Source organism: Lissotriton helveticus, chromosome 2_2 (genome assembly GCF_964261635.1).
Source record: "Lissotriton helveticus chromosome 2_2, aLisHel1.1, whole genome shotgun sequence".
Taxonomy (NCBI): domain Eukaryota; kingdom Metazoa; phylum Chordata; class Amphibia; order Caudata; family Salamandridae; genus Lissotriton; species Lissotriton helveticus.
In genome coordinates, this window is record NC_136060.1 from 153,350,565 (window position 1) to 153,368,756 (window position 18,192).

Here is an 18,192-nt window from a genome sequence, read left to right on the forward strand (position 1 = left end):
CCATGATGGCATCACTGATTTCTTAAGTGTTTTTTACCAAACATCTTGCTTTTATTTAAATCTGTACTGATGCCAGTGTTGGATTTATTAATAAATTCACACAGGAGACTCTTTTAGAAAACCTACCAAGGACCGGTGTGGTTCCTGATATGTGTGATGTTCAAAACCCTATTTTAACTGATGGATAGTTCAGTTTACTCTTTTTTTACATAACAGGGCGTAGATTGCAGATAGATGTCACCTTCACTTATACAACTCACTCTTTCATATCTTAATATTTTGATATTACTTTAAGAGATAGGTCACATTCTTTTTTTGTCAAGAAAGTGCCGATAATGACAGAGGGCCCAATTCCCAGAACTAACTTACTGCAAAATCCTAAACCTACTACCATTTTGGTATTCACAGAAGGCACTTACTCATTTTGGGATTCACAGAAGGTACTTATTCAGTTGAGAATTCACAGAATGCACATACTCATTTTGGTATTCACAGAATGCACTTACTCATACTAACTTTATGTACGCACTCGGCCTGGTGATTCTGGCCCAGTGGTGAAGATTCCGACCCGGAGGTGGAGATTCAGGCCCAGTAGTAGAGATTCTGGCCCAGTGGTGGAGATTCCAGCCACTCTCACAATCACTGACTCCCACGTATAGTCATGTATATACTTCAACTCTCACATACACTGTCTTTTACATATGTAGTTACTTGGACATGTACCAGTGAGACATCCATTCACTCACCAATGCACCCATACACACACTCACCCACCCATACAGCTATTTTCACATGCACTCTTGAACCCATACACACAGTGAATCAACCACTCAAACATCAATGCACAATCCCATACCTCCCACCCACCCACACACACACACTGGCACCCATACAAATACTCAGGCAACCAATTGATAACCCATATAGACACTCATATAGCTACTGACCAACCCATGTAGCACTTATACAACAACAGACAGACTGATACAGACATTCACACGGTTTAGTCACTAAATCATGCATTCAGTAAGACACGTTTAATGACTCACTTAAACAGTCAGTCACGCACCTACTAAATCCTCCATTCAGACACTTATACACCCACTCATTCTTTAATACACCTTGGCATACATATAATACATATTTAAACTTTAAAGAAAATCACAGTCACTGGATGATGTCATCAGTAATGTCATCAGTGATGTCATTTGAGATGTCATCAGTGATGTTATCAGTGATGTCATTGACCATGTCATGAATGATGTAATATGTGATGTCATCAGCAGTGCATTGTGGGTACGTGAGTTACAGTCAGCTGAACCAACTATAACAGGTCATTTTTATGGTTTTGTACAGGAGAAATGTCCGACTAACTATAACGTCCCTGAAACCTATGTTTTTTTCAGTGAATTTCTAAGGTTTTTTGAATGCTAATTTTGAATTGTAATGTTCATTAAACCTATGTTTTTTTAAATAATTTTGAAATTTTTTGGTGATATTTTGTAACTTTAATATCCTAAAAATAGTTGTTGTAATTTTTTTTGTTTGTTATTAAAATAATGTAATGTCTTCTGTTTTCTTAAATATTAATATGAATATATATATATATATTTTAGAAATAGGTGGAGTCGCGCACCCATCGTGTACCTATCTCGGTGGGTGTGCGGATTCAAACCACCATATTGGTAAAGTTGTGAAGGATGCGTGTTTCAGCCAGCCCACTCAGCTTACAGGGAGGGAACTACAACGCTATATGTCCCATGTCTTCCCTGTAGTGATCTGCAGATAACAGGTCTAGTTGTCAGAATGCCACAGACACTCCCTAACGGCTGCTTTACACCACACCCATGCAGCACAGACGTCACAGGACATGTGACCCTGCCAATAAAAGAGCCAGGCGCAGGTGCTTGAGGGCATTTCCATTCTCTAACCGGGTGTGTCCGTGTGGGTATTCTGTATGCATGAGGCCCTTGGGACCTACCACATCACATTCCCCGCTGCCGGAGGTGAAATGATGATGTCCACACCACAATATTCAATCTTAAAGGGCCCATGACTTGAGGTGCACAGAGTTGGTGGAAGCCAAGGCACTCTGGATGACATGGGCCTCCCTCAACATGACAATGACTTGAGCTGCACAGAGTTGGTGGCAGCCGAAGCACTGTTCCGGACACTGGCCTTCTGCCATGTGGCGATGGCTTTTGGTGCACAGAGTTGGTGGCAGCCGAGGCATTTTGGCCGACATGGGCCACCCACCACATGGCGATGACTTGAGCTGCACTGAGTTAGTGCCACCAGAGTTGAGCGGGTGTGCAGCCTGCGATGATGCGTAGGCCTCGATACACCATTGTAGCAATCAAGACCCAATTTGAATTGCGAGCTTGGATGGACTGCGTGTACGCCAAAGGCAGCTGGTTGTAAAGACATGACTCCTCGGCACGGTGCAGCAGGTTGCACTGGGGGCCTGTGCGCAGACTCCAGCGACAGCTGAGGAGGTTGCTCCGGCATGTGGTGGGTCCTTTTGGAGACACGCCGGTGGCGGCAGGTGAGCATTGAGGTCTGGGTGCGCAGGGTTGGGCAGTCATTGCTGGATGGAGGACTGTTCTGGGGACCAGGGCTGGGATGCTTGCAAAAGATGTAGGAATCATGCACAGTGCCTAAGAAGTTTGCAACAACATTAGTGTACAGACCCCGGTGGTCCAGTTTTGACTGCACATTGTTGGAATGTATGTGGTTTCTGTTGTGGTGATTGTGTGCAATGTCGGCAGGGGGCACAAGTAGTGCATGTGTGCAGTCAGTTGCCCCAACACGTGCAGGAAGCCTGCTATGGCGTGATTGCCTTGCTTGGTCTCCAGCTGTTCCTGCGCAGTGTGTGTGAAGAGAACATGCGGGTCTATTAATCTGAAATGAACTGTGATGCTTACAGGTATGGTAAATCCTGCATAATGAGACCCTAACAGAAGTTTATGTGGTTGTAACGTTCCTTTTCTACAGGGGTTACGACCACACAAACTTCTGTTACTATCATTTCGTGCAGGATTGATCATACCTGTAAGCATTCTGGTTTGTCCAAGTACAATACATTGTACCATATTACCTTTGTGACCATTGTCATTGTCATTGACAATTGTCTTCATTTATCCAACAGATTTCTGCATACAGAGTATTGGGATTTTCAGGATGAACCACAGTTATTTCAATCCACAAGTTGCCCTGATGATGTTCCCCGTTGGGAATGTCACTCGTTGTTTGATATTTTTCTGGTGTTAATTTATGTTTCTCTAGTAAAGTACTGTTTTTCCACTACTGTTGACTACTAGACTTCATGAATTGGCGCACCCCCATTTCAGTTACTACAATCTTGAATCTGGAGCACAGAGGCGTCAAGCAACGGCTGGGGTTGGTTGTGCTGGAATACTACGAATTGGGAGGAGCAGGTGGAGTGGATACAGGGGCCCTACGTTGCTTTTGTGGACATGCATCCAAGATGTTTGAGGAAGTTTATTAGGGCTGGCTGTGAGACTACTCTGACTCTGGCAGTTGTTAGTTGGAAGGTACCAGAGGCCAACAGGTGCAGCACAGCCAGCAGCTTTGTCTGCGGAAGGATGTTGATTGTCCGCTGTATTGGTACTGTCAGCCTGTGGGCAATGTGGCAGTGTGCACCAACTTTAGAATGGGGCGATAATTCTTTCGCCACCTTTGCTGCGTGATGAGTCCCCACTGTTGGGTTATAGGGTGACTCTAAAATGAGCCCTTATATTTATTAGGACTTTGTTGTAGCTACTTGCCAATCACAAGAAAAAAGATGATAAAACAAGACAAGTGGGCAGGGTACAAGCACCCTGACCCCCTAGGCTTGCTCAGGGGATCCCACAAAAACCCCAGGGCCAAAATAATATTATTCTTTTTTTTTTTTTAAGCGGCTGGGTGTGCGAATCTGGACAAAAACATTAAAAAATTATGGGGCTTATTCTCAAGGACTTATCGCTGAATTATATGCACTTTAGCGCAGCAAAAGTGGCAAAAGAATTATCATCCTATCCTAAAACTGGTTCAGTCTGCCGATATCACCAGTTTTCCAGTGATAGTTCCCGCAAAAACATCACCATGAATGAAGGTGACAATTAATGCTAATGATATGCAGAATAGGCACTGCTGTACAAAAAAAAACACAAATACACCACTTCCCAATATTTTCAACGATCAGCCAAATCTGCGATGCGATCCGAAAATAGGCGATAAGCTGCGTTAGCAGTAAGAATTTAACATCTGCCTTTTACTAGTGTTAAGCAGGACGAGTTCCTACAGAAAGGGAGCCCAGCTCAGAGCCACATCTGAAGACCAGCACATGTCATAGAGCTACTGACATGCAGCCCCAACACCCAAGAAGGCCACAACACCCACCACCAACATCCCCAGGACATCCCCCCAGACCACCACCATGCTACCACCGATGCAGCGCAGAACAGGACAGCGGACTTCCCAAAATGGCATGGCCCCTCAGCCACACAATAGCTGGATGTTGGGAGAGGTCGCAACCAAGTATGTGTGAAGGAGGCAAGTTACCCATCAATAACATTGCACACAATGCCAAGTGTAACGGTGATGTGCTGGACAGACCTCACTATGCAGAGCACAGACCTCTCCATGTGGACATATGCTGCTGGTGCTTGTAGTGTTGTGGACAGTGGACACAACCAATGTACCTCAGGCAGTGGGGGAGATCCTGGTCATGTAACTTTGTTGTCCTCCCCTGTAAGTGGAAGTGGAGTGGGCTGGTCCAACGTACGCCACTCCAGCGTAGGAGTGTAAATAAACAGGCCGGGTTCTGGGCGTGGTTCACAGAGCAGTGGCCCTCACCCTGCCATATGGCCGCTGCCGTGGCTGGCGGCCTCCTCGACTCAGGCCCTCTGCGAACCCAGCGGCACAGCCCTGCAGAGTTATGCCTGTGCAGACTACTGCCTTCGATGTACACTGTGGGCATTAGAGTTCACAATTCAGATCATGTCGCAATTTCTGAGGACGCAGTCCAGTAGGCAACAGACATTGCTACCAGTGCGGCCCGTCCGGAGCACACATTATCGCAGGCTGCGCACACGCTGAATGCTTCTGGTCCCACTAACTGTGCTGCTCAGCTCAACGCCACGTGGCTATGGGATCTTGCTGACCACTGCCTCCAGTCTACACTGCGGACAGCAGGGCTCCAAAATCAGATCGAGTTGCGATTGCAGATGACGCAGTCCAGTAGGCAACAGACATTGTTACCAGTGTGGCCCTCCCGTACCAGTCATCATCCCTGGTTGTGCACACGATGAGTGCTTCAGGTGCCACTAACTCAGTACACCACAAGTCACTACCACGTAGCATTATTGAGGCAGAATTAATTAGGTAAAAGACATTGCTTCCAGTGCGGCCCATCATCGCTGGCTGTGCACAAACTGAGTGCTTCAGGTGCCACTAACTGTGCAGCTCAACTCAATGCCACGTGCCAGTGGGCCCTTGCTGACCCACCACTGCCTCCAGCCTACACTGCGGTCAGAAGGGCTCATGATTCAAATTTAATCTTGATTTAATAATTTCAGAGTCCAGTAGGCAACTAACTATAACGTCCCTGAAACCTACATATTTCAACAATGTATTCTATACATATTTAATCTTTTGTTCCATACACCTAACTGCTGTCAGCAGGGCTCACAATTAACCCTGGGTGTAGGACTACACTACACTCGTGGAGCATGCGTAGTTTGCGCAACTCTGCGCTACGCGAATTGTACGTAGCACAGTGCAAAAATGGGTAGCGTAGCGGGCCTTTTTTGCTTGTTCGCAGTCCTCTACCTCAAGTTGGCGACCGCGAGCAAACAAAATAACATCCCGGCAAGACTTTTTCCTCATTCGCGATCTGCAACATCAATGATGGCCAGTGTAGAAAATAAACCTCCCTGCGAGTTTCTCAATGTGGGGAGGTCAGGTTTCTCCTTGTGAGTGGGTGCATATGCAAGCGACCACTCGCGACGAGAAACTATCAGTCCGTGTTGAGAAAGCTTCAGTTCGAGTACAAATCTACTCGAGCGGCAGAAAATGACCGCTTGCACTGTGCAAGATGCGGATTGCACTGATTGCACAGTGCTGACAAGCATCTGGCACTGTGCAAATGGTGCAAACAGCATTTTGCACAGTGCACTACGCAGTTCGCGTAGCTTGCATAGTGGAAAGTTCACTTTGCGTAGCTATGCGTAGCGCTCCTACGCGAACTACGCCCAGTGTTACTCACAATTCAAATTCAGTCTTGATTTACTCATTGCAGAGTGAATTGTACTCTATGTTCTCCGATTTTGTAAAGAGGAAGTGACAAAAATTCCTGGATGTCTGTGATGACTACTGCCTTCGATCTACAGGGCTCACAATTCAGATCGAGTAGCACTTGCAGATGACACAGTCCAGTAGGCAACAGACATCGCGGCCCACCTGCACCACGCATCATCGCTGGCTGTGCACACGCTGAATGCTTCTGATGCCACTAACTCAGTGCACCACAAGTCACTGCCATTTGGCTTTTTTTAGGCAGAATTCATTAGGCAAAAGACATTGCTCCCAGTGCAGCCTGCCCGAACCACATATCTTCGCTGGGTGCACACACACTGAGTGCCACTGTTGCACCACAAGCCAACACCACATGGTTGTGGGCCCTTGCTGACCGCTGCCTCCGGCCTACACTGCGGTCAGCAGGTCTCACACATACCCAATCCGATTCTGTCCTGCAAGGACACGCCATCATCGCTTAGCTGCGCACACACTGATTTCTTCAGGTGCCACTAACTCTATACATACCAACTCATGGACCCTTTATGATTTGTGCGGTAGACACCTGGCGCAACAATGTCACCTCAGGCAGTGGGAATATTCCGAAGGGATATTAACAACTTCTTCACATGAGCACTCTCATCTCTGCTGCCCCTCCCTCAGTGCACCACAAGTCATGGACCCTTTACGATAGAATCTTTTGTGTGTTATTTCAGATCTGGTGCCCCTACCTTAGTGCACCACAAGTCATGGACCCTTTATGATTGCATTTCTGTGTGTGATTCGATGATCACTGTTGTAGTTGTCTCCGGCACCAACCATTCCCTGAGGGCTGGCTTACATTCACCCCACACGCATCCAGCACAGAAGTCACTGGACATTTGACCATGGTAATAAAAAGGGGACAAGCACACGTACCCATAGCCAATTCCACTATCTATCTAACTGTGTCCGTGTGCTCATTATGTATGCATGATGGCCCTGGGCCCTACCACATTACATTGTGCTGTTGACTGCACACGCAACCATGTGGGGAAGACCTCGGTTATGTAAGTTTGTCTGGGTCATTCTATGAGTACATGGGTAGAGACTGGATGATTAGAGTACCGCAAGGAGAGTGTATGGTGACTTTATAAGTGCTTGGGGATTGGATAAGTTCACATGTTGCCGGAGCCTAAACCCAGAGCATGATCAACCAGTGGCAACCCTGGCAGAGTGTCAGGATTGCAAACCAAGCTTTGGGAGAGCAGACGCTACACACAGAGAGTGAATAGGCACCACGCCGGTTCCTGAGGCACTCTCCTTCTTTGCCACGGGAGCCCAACAGCCTTTGGCTAGTGGAAATACTACACGGATGCCTGGAAAACCAAGTTCAGGAGCTTGGAATTCTCATTTTGAAATACTGCATTCTCATTCAGTGGATACCCCCCTAAGTCGTTGATCTCTGGATCAAGAAATTCTGACTGTTGGATCCCCAGAGTCCCTTCCACTGGATCCCCTAAAGCGAGCTGCTGGGTCCGTGGAGCACCAGTAATCAAAGGCCCAGAATCATGTCTGGAAAATATTCCCAGCCCCACAGCTGGATCATTGACATACGGCAGATAGAATCTAAGGAATTCTGTAAGCGTAAGCCAGTCAGGGGTGCAACTGGAGCCAAATTTCGGGGGAGGCTGATAAAAATTGGGGGGGGGGGTAATTCTTCCAGTCATAGGCAGAGTGGAGATGCAGGGGCTCTAAGAAGGGGTAAAAACACAGCAAAGCTTCATTATCAGGTAAATGGTCTTTTAAAGGCCAGTGAAGTACTCGGGTGCCGCACTGAGAGCCGCGCACCCAGAGCGTTCTCCTTAGGGGGCCGCGCTGAGAGCCGCACACCCACCACGTACACACTAGGGGGTCGTGCTGAGCCCCGCTTTAGGATCGCCGTTCCAAACTTTTCTAAAAAAAAGTCCACTTCCATTCCTTTATATTCGCCAGAGGACCCCATCCCCAGGGCATGTCCAATTCTTGAATGTTTTTATTAATCATTAGGAAGGGGGGTTGCATGGTCCCTCTTCCCTTGTCCACTTCTGGCCCCAGGGACCCCATCCCCAGGGCCTGGCCTCTTTATTGGGGACCATGGGGGGAGCCCCAATGCCCCCAGGATCCCGCCGGCTCCCCCGTCCTGAAGGAACCAGCATTGCTTTTGGGCAAGGGGAGCTGCTAACATGCAGCTCCTCTTGCCCAAAAGCAATCCTGCTTTGCTTCATTGAAGCAAGAGTAGGTCTTCCTGCTCTCGCTTCAATGAAGCAAAGCAGGGTTTGCTATGACATGGCTGGAGCCAGGCTCCCACCCTGCCATAGCAAACAGCAATGACCCGGGGATGTGTACCCCAGGACATTGCAGAAGCCGGCCTTAGGAGGTGGCAGTCCCCAGAACCATCAAGAGCTCCAGGAGTGGGGGTTGAATGGCCCTCCTCCCTCTATTTTTAAAGCCCCGGGGAGCTGGTGGTCCCAGGGGCTTTGGGGGGCCCATAGGCCCTCCTGCATATTTAAATAAAGCCCGGGGTGGTGGTCCCCGGGGCTTAGTAGGGCCCCAGAGGCCCCATACCAATTACAAAACAAGCCCCAGAAGGTGGCGGTCCCCTGGGCAGCTGAAGGTCAGTGTACCCTCCCGCACCTAATTTACATAGCCCCGGGGAAGTACAGCGCAATATAATTATAGGATTGCCCCTGGGACCTAGCCCATCCTTTGGCTCATTTAAATAAAGTGGGGGAGCCTCCACTTCATTATTTGTTTGTTTGGATTCACGCACCCAGAGCGCATTTGGCTGTTTTTAAAAAATATATAATTTTGTTTTGGGCCTGGGGGTCCTTGTTGGACCTCCTGAGCAGGCCTACGGGGTCAGGGTGTTTCTACCCTGCCCCCTTTTCTTCTTTTAATCTTTTTTCAATTGTATCCTTGTGACTCGGTTGTAAAAAGGTATTTGGATTGTTTGTATTTGAAACTCATTCTTAACTTTTGGTTTGACTTGCCTATGATGAAACCAGAATCAATTACTAAGGTGGCTGATAGACAACGGGAGTTTAACTTTTTGATTGGCATAAGGCAGAGGATTTTAAAACATTGTTGCTATTAAAAAGTGGCAATGCCTTTTCAAATATAAATCAGAGAGGTCGTGGCTTGGCCGGCTGCAAGATGGCCGCATTTTAAGTGGGCTCTGCCGGCCAAGTTAATAATCTGACATCATCCTGCAGACGACAGCACTAATAAAGTCAACAACCAGCGTTTCCCGCTTCTGCATTCCCTGAGGTGTGGATTGGTACCGCTACTGCTCCCTGGCAATGTGTGCAGGCTGAGATCTGTTGCCCATTCGCTGCACTGGGCCCGCTCCTTGAGGTAGGCCAGGCCTGGCCCTCCTCTTACTGCTATCTGGCTGGACACCTGGCAGATCTGTGCCGCCCGGAGGACTCCAGAGGAGCATATGGTGTTAAACTCGGTGAGGGCCATTGCCGCTGCGGCTATTCGCAATGGGGCTGGGGGTTCGCAAGCCTGGGCCTGGTGACGGAAGCCGTGAACCCCCGTACCTCCTCGCCGTAGTAACCTCCTTTCGGCGTGCGCTCCCAGCCACCACCCTGCTGATTTGTGTTGAGCGCCCTGAGAGTACACGCTCCCTGGCCGCCTCCTGTAGCAGCCCATCACTCCCTGGCCTTGCTGCCCCCTGCACCTGGTGTCCGGCGCCCTCCCTGCTTCCCAGACATGCCGGGCCCTGGGCCCCAGCAAAGGCTGTCTTTAATCAGTGGCCTGGGTGATTGTTGCCGTGGACCGGCATTGGTTCTGGTGATTTGCTTACAGCCACTGAGTTGTGTGGGGACCTCTGAGCCCACACGCAAGCCCCGCTGCCTCTCTCCGCCTCGGTGCCCTCACCTCTGCTGCCCGGTGCTTCTCCCGCTAACTGGACGTCCCTGACCACGGGCCCCAGTGGCTGCTCTACCCTGCTATTGGGCCTGCTCCCCTACACAGTCCGGACCTGCATTGGTTCCGAGGCCTGCCTTGTGCCAGGTGACTTGCGCCCCAGAGTGGCCTCTGGGCAGCCATCCTGCACGTTGAGAGTTTGCCATAGCTGTGCTGCACTGCGACATTGCCCCAGCACATTTGGACATCTGACAGTTCTCTTTATCCCATACATCTCGACTGTGGTGGCTTCCATTTCTCTGCTGGGCCCTGAGAGGCATGCAAAACGGTCACCTGTGCCTACCTGTCATTCTGCCACCGACCCAGCCCTGCCGCCATCAGTCCTGTGGAGCTGACCCCATGCTGTGTATTTGACCGCCTCCACTGTAGAACCTGTGGGCTCCTTGGCCATCCTTTATTCCTCAGGATTAAGGTGCCATGCTTTTCCTGTGTCTCCCTGCTGTGCTGCCGCCCTGGTGCCCGTGCCATCAGCTACTTCCCTTCATCACCCCACGGCGCCCATTACCTGTGGAAGTTGGTCGCAACTGCTCCCCAGTGGTGAGGTCTTTGCTACCTCTTCTACTCTGCCTGTACCTGCTGTGGAGTGATGGCTCGCCCGCTGTGCCCTTTGCCACTGCCCCGCTTGATTGCTATTCCGCCTTCCGGTTCCCTGGTGGCGCCTTCTGTCTGAGGACTGACCCTAAGTAGCCCAAAATTGCCTTCAACCAGCGCAGATCGACTCGCCAAGACGGTGGGGGACCGGACGGTGGTGACCCTGCGGCCATTATGGAGGCGCCTGCTGCTTGTGATGATGACCTGAAGGCGATTGTGCTTGATGTTAAGTCCAGGGTCACCTGAATCGTGGCCCAACTCAACCAACTTTCTGCATGCCTGGACTCGGTCAAGGCCCATGTGGACTCCCGTGACACTCGCCTCCTTCACGTTGAGTCCAGGATCTCGGACATTGAGGACGCCGCCACTCAGGATCATCAGCAATTGTTGCAGATGGACAAAATACTTGACATTATCCGGAATAAAAATGGGGATTTGGAGGCATGTTCCCGTAGGAGCAATCTCCGCATAATGAGAGTACCAGAATCCACCAATATTTCCCGTATGGAGGATTTCGTGGAGCAGCTGGTCAGGAAATTTTTTGGTGACATTCTCTCCTCAGTCTTCATTGTTGAACGCGCCTATCGCTCTCTTGGTCCACATCCTGGTCCCGGACTACCTCCTCGCCCCATTACAGCAAAAATTCTGAACTTCAGGGTTCAAGACGACCTTCTTCGAGCGGCACGCGACAAGGTAACTCGCTCTCCTTTTACCCTGACTATACTGTAGCTGTCCAGGCTGCTTGCCATGAATTCCTCCCAGCAAAGCGGATCCTCCAAAAACCCGATGTTGCTTACTCATTGGCTTACCCAGCAAAGCTGAGGGTCCGACAGGGCGCAAAAATGCTTATGTTTTCTGATCCCAAAGACGCCCTCGCATTTGCCAAGAAACTCGATAAATCATACCGCTCGTCACCATCTGGCTCTCAGCTCGCTTCAACCGATCACCTCAGTGACAATGATTGATTTGTTGTGCCTTATTGGCTAATTCTTACCTGACGCTGTCTGTTGTTCTTGGCCACCCTGCTTTACTGCGGTGGAGTATGCTGAGCTCTGCCATGTCCCCACGGGATAATTCCCTCTCCTGATGTTGTTTTCCTTCTTCCAAGTTGCGGGTTCCAGGGGTGGGTAGGGGAGGTATCTCAGCCTGATTGGGGGGGTGGAGTGGGTGTGGGGGTGGTGTGTCTTCTGAACATGTCTTTTGGGTCATTGGGGTGGGGTGGTTGGGTTGGGGGGAGTTTTGGGAATATGGCTGTCTGCACTGTGTCTGTCATTGTTTTGCCAGAAACTGGTTTCCAGATTGCATTTCGTGCGGCGGGTTGGGTTGGGTTGGTGTTGGAGGTTTTCCAGGTTTTCCTATCATTTTATTCGGACTTTTTCACTTCTGTGTCTTCACCTTCCGCTTCTTATCAGCATGCATCACTTCACCGCTAGGCGTGATTCAATGCAGCATAACTGTACACAACATCCTCCTCTTCCTGCCTGGCACTGTTTATTCTCCCCTTTTTGTTCTTAGCTCACTGGAGGCTTCCCTGTGGTTGGGACTTCTAGAATTGCAGGTTACCGGCCGGTCCCACCATATGCTTCAGGCGACTGCCCTGTTCATCCCCTGGTCAGGTCCTGCTTGTCCCAGTGCACAAACTGGCTTTTCCTGCAGCCTGGCCTCTTGCTCTGCGTCCCATTTTTACCTAGCCATAGAATAACATGACTGAGACCATATGTTGGACCTGGAATATCCATGGTCTCAATTATCACCTTAAAGTGAGGCTCATTCACTCTCATTTACACCAGCACATGGTCGACATTTGCTTTTTGCAGGAAACCCACCTATTGCATGGGACCTTCACCAGACTCCAGTCGTGCCACTTGGGTGAATCGCACTCTTCTTTTTATTCCTCCTATTCTAGGGGGGTGTCCATTTTGATAAGAAGGGGATCCCCTGGCACACTACTCAGGTAAATATGGACCCTGATGGACGATATGTGATTTTGCACAGTTCCCTGCTGTCCCAACCAGTGACGATTGCTGCGGTGTATGGCCCAAATTCGGATGACCCCGACCTCTTCACGCACATATGGCACCTTATTTCTTCCCTGGGCCCGGCGGCCCTCCTCTGGGGGGGATTTTAATGTTACACTTTCTGCTGTGGAAATTGAGAACATCATCCTGTAATCAGAGGCAATTTTTGGACAAACTTGCAAGTTCAGTTTTAGTGCAGTATGGAGGGGCAAATTATACGTGGAGAGCTTCAAAACAATGAAATAAAGTGCAGGAGGTAGTCAGGGTGTAATGAGGGGTGGAGTCTTTTTAATTTCTATTCCAGTTGGATTATAGAGACCAATAGTTTCAATGTATTTTATGTTAATTTATTTACTTATTTTTCTCATATCTAAAGATGTGTACTTATTGCTGATTTATTGCACATCTATTATTTTCATATTGATTATTATTACAAATAAATCTAATAAATGAACTGTTAAATGCTAATAGCTTGTAAATGTGGCACATTGCACTTGAAGTGGAAGTTGCTGCGTTTCTTGATTCTGCCTGCATACGTGATTACAAAGCATAACCAAATTGTAAGAAAGTAGTGAGCAGTGGGTGACATCTACAAATTGTTTTGTGTTACTAAATACTTTTCTTCCTTTCCAATATTACTCCTCAGAGGTTTTGTTATGTTATGTTATGTTATATGCATTTATATCGCGTGCGGCTACTCAGGAGTGTTCCGTTGCGGTACCTTGCAAGAGAGTGGGAGTCACCCAGAAGAGATTATACAAAGAGCAGTATGTTCAGCTGTTTCCTGAACAGCTTAGCATCTTGGATACAATGCAGTTCCAAATGGAATGCGTTCCAGGCAACTGCAGCCTTATAGGCCAACGATCTGCCACCTATTCTCACCTGGCAGAAACGTGGAATCACTGCGAAGAACTGTGCCATAGACTGCAGGTTTCTTGAGGGCACTTAGAATTTAAAACGCTTCCTGAGAGAGCCAGGGCCAGACTGATAAAGAGCTGCGTGCAAAGTGGTAAGGGCTTTAAATCTCACTCTTTCCGCAACCGGCAGGCAGTGGAGATCACGCAGATGTTGCGTATGCTTGACCTTTGAGGGATATTCAATAAAACCCTGACTGCGGCATTCTGGATAGACTGAAGTTTTTTCAACTGGTACCCAGGAACGCCCACATAAAGAGCATTTGCATAATCAATGCGCAACAGTATCAGGGCCCGGGTGACCATCTCCTTGGCCAGCTGTGATAAAAGTGGCAGAAACTTCCTAAGTGATCCTAGGACACCAAAACATTGTCCTGCTAATTTTTTTTATCTGGTGGTGAACCCGAGATCCTCATTAAACTAAATCCCCAGACTTTTTACAGTTTGGCCCGCTGAATTGGGTATTGGATATTTGGCTGGCCAGAGGGATTCTTTGAATTGAGAGGGAAAGGTACCGTACAAGAGGATTTCAGACTTATCCTCGTTGCACTTAAGCCCTGCAGCATGAATCTATTTAAAAATGGCCGACAAACAGGCTCTGGCCTGCACCGGAAAAGAGTCATCTTTACTCCAAGTGAAAAGGAACTGGGTGTAATCAGTGTAGGCGATGATCTTGGTCCCAAGCTCCTCTGCCAAATAAATCAGAGGAGTCATATAAATATTAAAAAGGAGAGGGCTTAGGGTAGAGCCCTGAGGAACTCCGATGGCCAGAGCTTGTGGCATAGAGGTAAATGGGGGCATCCAAACATGCTGAGAGCGTTGGTCCAGAAATGAGCCAACCGAACTCAGCCCGGAACCTGTCACCCCAATGTCAGCCAGCGGGGCCAGAAGGGTTGGTATCAAATGCCACAGTGAGGTCTAATAAAATCAGAGCCACTCTGACGCCAGCGTGCAAACACTCTCTGATGGCCTCTGTCACTTCAACCAAGGCCGACTCAATACTATTATTGGCCCTAAATCCAGATTGAGCTGGATGGAACAAGCCTTTGTCTTCCACAAAGGCAGTAAGTTGTTTATCGCCTTCTCGCAGACGGATGTACGTTGTTACGACACATGCTTTTACCACACATGCTTTTACAACGCAGGTTTTTCAACGCAAGCCATTACAACGACTTGCATTGGGGGGTGCTGGATAGTGAATAGTTTAATTTACTATTCCAACTCCAGTCCCCGTGAATAGTAGGGAAGGTGTTGGATAGTAAATTAAACTATTACCTATCCTAGAGCGCCCCCCAGCGCAATTCATTGTAATGACTTGCATTGAAAAACCTGCGTTGTAAAGGCACTGTGTGGTAAAAGTTGCGTCGTAAAGGATGTTTCCCCTCGCAGACTTAGGCCACGGCTGAAAGTCGCGAAATTGCCCAGTAGCTTGTAGGAATCAAATGATCAACAGATGGCTTTTTCAACAAAGGCAAGAGTTTGGCTTGCTTCCACCTCAGAGGCACAGTGGTTGTCCTCAGGGATAGATTGATCAAAGTGTTAACCTCTAGGTTGACTGTCTCAGCCACTGATGCCAACAGCCTGGCCGTGCAGGGATCTGATAGTGAACCAGATTTAAGAGCTTTTAAAATTGCCAAAAAGTCTTGCAAAGTAATGGAGAAAAAAGCAGAGAAAGCAGAGGATCCGTGTGGCCTCCCTAGAATGGCTGACAGAACAGAGCACTCAACTGATGAAGTCAAAGTCGAGGACATCTTTCAAATTTCGTTAATTGCAATGATTTTGTCGATAAAAAAACTCGATCATTTCTCACACCAAGCAGCCAACTTGGGAAGAATGGTACTTTCGGCTGTAGGTGCCTGGAAACTCTGTTCAATGGAGAACATTTCCATAGCACTTTTTTTTGAAAGAGCAATTCTCTCAGCATAGTGCAGGCTCTAGGCCTACACAATGGCAGCATAATACAGTTTCTGAGCTTTCCTCAACAACCCTTTAGCCAGGGGGCAATAGGATTGATGCCAGCTCCGCTCTAATTTTTTACAAGCGCTCTTCTGTGTTTTAAGTTCCTCGGAGAACCAGAGTTTCAAAGAGGAGTCTCTGGCTCGCTTGGAGGGGAAGGAAGGGGAAGGAAGCATGACCACCTGAGTGATCTAGCTATTAAAGCTTTCCCAAGCATCCTCCAAATCTTGGGTTAAGTCTGGCTAGGACCCTGCCAAAGCTGATCTGAAGTCGTCCAGATAAATTTTGGGCGCCAGTCTGTGCTGGGTGGGTTGTTTAGGGGGGAAAGGATCTTTAAGAAACCAGGAGAAAGGGATAAACGCATGATCTATCCAGGTTACTTGAAAAGGAGGCTTAATAACAATCAGAAAATTAGAGCAAATAGTGTCCAGGATGTGTCCTCCACAGTGGGTGGGGGCATTAACCCATTGGGATAGCTGGGGCAGGTGCAGTGAATCAGCGAACACCCTCGTATTTGCTTCCCCAGTACAGTCTAAATGGATGTTTGAATCACCAAGAAGAAGAAAGTGGGAGAAATGCAGTGAGCGAGGGATAATATCATCCAATGCTTTAAGAAAGGTGGCTGCGGTACCCAGAGGTCTGTAGACTAAAATACTACCCAGTGAAATTTGGGGGGAGATGGTCAGGGAAAAATCCAAAGCCTCTCCATCCCCAATGCTCACAATATCACCCCGTTGAAGGGACCACTTGTCCCTAGATACCACTGCGACCCCACCTCCTCTGCCTGCTATGTGATCAACCCGGGACACTTTAAAACCCCTGGGTATAGCTAGTTCTATAAGAGGGTTGGCGAACTCGTGGAGCCACGTCTCCGTGATAAAAAGCAAATCCAGAGACTCGTCCTCGACAAGGTCCCAAACATCCTGAAAGTGGCAGACCAAGGAGCAAGCGTTAATAAGGGCTGCCTGGCTAGAGGGGCCCGCCTGGCTGACCCCTCCCAGGATCTCTGGAACAGGAGTGTCTGTGGACGTGGTGTACAATAAAAGAGTTTTTGGAGAGGATGTGCAAAATTCTATAATTTTGTGAAATCATATAAAGAATTATTGAGCACATGAATTATTCTAAAAAACAAGAGTAAATTGTTTTACAGGCAGCAATTTTCCTACAATAATCAACTTGAAGTTGTTAAAGACCCATTCCAGGCTATTGTTTCTGTGCATGTTGCCATTCTAGACATTGGCTTACTTTACCCAAATCAGTATGACCTATGCCTCATGGGAACATTCTATCCCAAACCTCCAGGCAGTCCCCTGCAGATGTAAGCACATGGAATTTCAGGGTGGTTTCAGCCTACTTCGGCTTTATCAGTGGGGTGCTGCTTGAGGATCCATGTCATTGTCTAGCCATTGCACATAGGGCATCAACTGCAATAAACAACAAAGTGATGATGGGTATGCTTTAATTGTGCAATGGGTATGTCTAGGTGTGGGGCTCCTGTTTACTGTGCCACTTGAACCAAGTTACACCACATAAAAGAGCCCAAACTGTTTTGGGGTTGCCTGTGTTCTGATTCAGAGGGAACCTGATCTTGAAATTAAGGATGTTTTCCATGTGACTCTAGGCAAATAAATGCCAGTGACTGAGGTTAATTCAAGCACTACAGTTGTGGTTTTTGTAATAGTCATTGAGTTAAAATTTCAGACACCCCTTATTGTTGTAACCTAATATTTTATCACAGATATTTTTCTCAAAAATCCGTTAACATTTTACTCCTTTTGTCATTGTTTTTCATTTGTTTGCCTTCTCTTGGAACATCTTCCCAGATGACGATCTTAGTGACATCAATCCTTCTAGCACCCTCGAGGGAATATTTATCAGAAACCATCCAAAAAAAGTTATCAGTAAAATAGATCGCATGCATTGGCCTTAGTTGTGAGTTGTCCATTACTGGAGAGTGGCAAACTGAACGCTAAATGTACATTCCAGTGCAGCAGCACTGTACCAGTGTCATACAATTGTGAATTAATCCCGAAGAAATGTTGAATAACCACATGGAAGCAGAGCCACCCATTATTAAACCACACGAAATTGACAGCTCTATGAGGATTATTGGTTAACCTGCTGCGAGGAGGTGGAAAATGTATGATTCAGCCTCTGTGTGAGTTTGGGGTGGATTGTCGAGGAACTAGGGAGAAGGGGAAGGTTGTGAATTTTAATTTAAAGGGAAGCCTTGTATACTCCCCCTGCAAAGAAAAAATAGGGAAAGAGGTTTGCCTTCAGCTGCAGCCAAAGCATCAAGCAATTTTACCAGACAGATTTACCGCCTGGTAAAATTGGGTCTGGTATTAACATGTCTGGGAACATTAGATGTAGGAACACCGTCCCTCTCAGGATTAAGCATAACGTAATTCCATATGATAATTCCGCTCCACCAGACTTGCAATCAGGGATATATCTTTGTT

The 18,192-nt window shown here is 47.9% G+C and overlaps 1 protein-coding gene across 1 annotated transcript in view; it reads left to right on the forward strand.

The window, feature by feature from the left end:
* The window catches only part of GABRG1 (gamma-aminobutyric acid type A receptor subunit gamma1), a 656,698-nt gene that overhangs the window by 419,931 nt on the left and 218,575 nt on the right, over positions 1–18,192 (forward strand). The window lies entirely within an intron of this gene.